Source organism: Cryptomeria japonica, unplaced genomic scaffold (genome assembly GCF_030272615.1).
Source record: "Cryptomeria japonica unplaced genomic scaffold, Sugi_1.0 HiC_scaffold_430, whole genome shotgun sequence".
In the NCBI taxonomy this organism is placed as follows: domain Eukaryota; kingdom Viridiplantae; phylum Streptophyta; class Pinopsida; order Cupressales; family Cupressaceae; genus Cryptomeria; species Cryptomeria japonica.
In genome coordinates, this window is record NW_026729250.1 from 84507 (window position 1) to 87183 (window position 2677).

Here is a 2677-nt window from a genome sequence, read left to right on the forward strand (position 1 = left end):
GTGTGCTAGGTGGAAGCCCGGGTGGGTCGGCATCCCATGGGTGTCGAGTTGGGTGCCTGATGGGTGCTTCTTGTCAAGTTTTAGTCGTCGGGACTCATTTCGAGCCTTAGAGGTCGTTTCTTGTCCGGTTGCCCTGTCTTCGACCTGGGAACCCAATTTTGGTCCTCGGGTCCCATTTTTTTTTGTCTCGCATCCCACTTTTGGCCTGTGGCCTTTTCGGGGTCGATTCTCGTTTTGGGCATCAGAGCATGTTTCTTCTCCTAAAACCCAATATTTGTTTATTAAGTCTCGGAACACATTTTTGTTCTCGTGGACCCATCATGGGTCTTGGAACGCATTTGTGGTCCTTGGGTCCCATTTTGCATCCCGAAACTTGTGTTTTGGTGCTTGATCCCTATTTTGGGTGCCCACCTTGCACCAAGTGCGCACCCGGGGCAAACCGAGCGCCTTGGTGCACCGGGGCAAGATCGAGCGTGCACCCGAGGCGCCCCGAACATGCACCAAGGTGCACTCGGCCCACATGTGAGCGCAGGTCGTTGCGCCCGAGGTGGTGTGTGGGCACCGCGTTGCAGACGGGACACTGCACGCACACGACGCCCCCTCCAGGTGCACGCACGTAGGCCGGGCCGGGTGCACACCCGACGCCCTAGCAAGGTGCGCGCACCCGGGCAGGGCTCACACTTGGCGAACGGGGCGCACTTCGCGAGGGAGGGTGTGCACCTCGACGGGGGTGGGTGGCCGGGGTGGATTCGCACGTGGGTCGCGGTTTGCTAAGTACACACTGCGACAAGCTCATAACGGGTGCGATCATACCAGCATTAGTGCACCGGATCCCATCAGAACTCCGCAGTTAAGCGCGCTTGGGCCGGAGTAGTACTGGGATGGGTGACCTCCCGGGAAGTCCCGGTGTTGCACCCTTTTTTAGTTTTTCGCCGGGCGTCGCAATGCTATTTGAATAAACCTTTTGCCCGTTTGCGTTCTCGTCGGGGCCGGGCCGGGCCGGGGTGCGCTGCCCGCACTACCGCGCGCGCGGGGGGCGACACCGAGCGCGCACCCGAGGCGCCCCGAGCACACAGGCCACGGTGCAACCCGGGCGTTGTGCGCGCACCCCGGTGCGCCCGAGGTGCTGCGCGCGCACCCAGGTGAAATCGGTGTGCACCTCGGCCAGTGCGCGCTCGGTCGAGTCGCGCACGTTGGCCAAGGTGCACGGTGATGTTTCTTACTCTAAGGTTCCGCACCAGACGCCCGGGACAGGTGAGCGAAGCTGGGCGGGGCCGGGTGCGCGGCCGGGGCAGGTGCACGCAGCTGGAGAGAGCTTTGGAGCACACTTCGGAGCGCACCAATGATGCGCTCCATTCAAAAGTTTCCTGAAAAGGCAAAAAAAGTTGAGATTATAGAATTTCCCACTTGAGAGATTGTAAAAAAAAAAAATTTAAAATGAAGGAAACGCGGGTGCCAAGGTGTGCGCAGCCCAGCCAAGGTGTGCGCACCAAGGCGCCCACCCTGGCGAAGGTGCACGCAAGGTGCGCACCCGAGGCAAACCGGACAATTAACCCAACTTTCGACTTCGCGCGCACCTTGGAGCGCACTTCGGAGCGCTCCTTGGTGCGCACCAATCTTGGGCACCTCGGAGTGCACCATGGCGCCCACCAAGGTGCGCACCCGGGGCAAACCGAGCTCCGACTTCGTGCGCACCTTGGAGCGCACGAAAGGTGCGCACCATGGCGCCCACCAAGGTGCGCAGCCCAGCCAAGGCGTGCGCATCAAGGTGCGCACCCTGGCGAAGGTGCGCACCCGGGGCAAACCGAGCTCCGACTTCGTGCGCACCTTGGAGCGCACAAAAGGTGCGCAACCCAGCCAAGGTGTGCGCACCCCGGTCAAACCGAGCTCCGAATCGTGCGCACCAGAGGTGCACGCCATCGTGCGCACCTTGGAGCACACTTCGGAGCCCTCCTTGGTGCGCGCCGATGTTGCGCACCTCGGAGCGCACCCGGGGAAAACAATGCAATTAACCCGACTTTCGACTTCGTGGGCACCTCGGAGCGCTCTCGGGTTCGCACCTCGGAGCACACCGAGGTGCGCACCTTTGATGCGCTGCCTTCACCAATTTCCAGAAAAGGCAAGAAAACATTGAGAAGGTGTGCGCACCGAGGTGCCCACCCTGGCGAAGGTGCACGCGAGGTGCGCACCCGGGGCAAACCGGGCTCCGACTTCGTGCACGCCGCACCTTGGAGCACACTTCGGAGCGCTCCTTGGTGCGCACCAGGGCGCGCAACCCAGCCGAGGTGCCCACCCCGGCGAAGGTGCACGCGAGGTGCGCACCCGGGGCAAACCGGGCTCCGACTTCGTGCACGCCATGGTGCCCACCGCGGCGAAGGTGCACGCGAGGTGCGCACCCGGGGCAAACCGGGCTCCGACTTCGTGCACGCCGCACCTTGGAGCACACTTCGGAGCGCTCCTTGGTGCGCACCATGGTGCCCACCAGGGCGCGCAACCCCGCCGAAGGTGCACGCGAGGTGCGCACCCGGGGCAAACCGGGCTCCGACTTCGTGCACGCCGCACCTTGGAGCACACTTCGGAGCGCTCCTTGGTGCGCACCATGGTGCCCACCAGGGCGCGCAACCCCGCCGAAGGTGCACGCGAGGTGCGCACCCGGGGCAAACCGGGCTCCGACTTC

The 2677-nt window shown here is 63.4% G+C and overlaps 1 non-coding gene across 1 annotated transcript; it reads left to right on the forward strand.

The window, feature by feature from the left end:
* Nucleotides 1-799: 799 nt before the first annotated feature.
* On the forward strand, nt 800-918 carry LOC131871600 (5S ribosomal RNA). The gene has a single exon (XR_009369813.1). It is a non-coding gene; the product is annotated as a 5S ribosomal RNA (ribosomal RNA).
* The last annotated feature ends 1759 nt before the right edge of the window (nt 919-2677 follow it).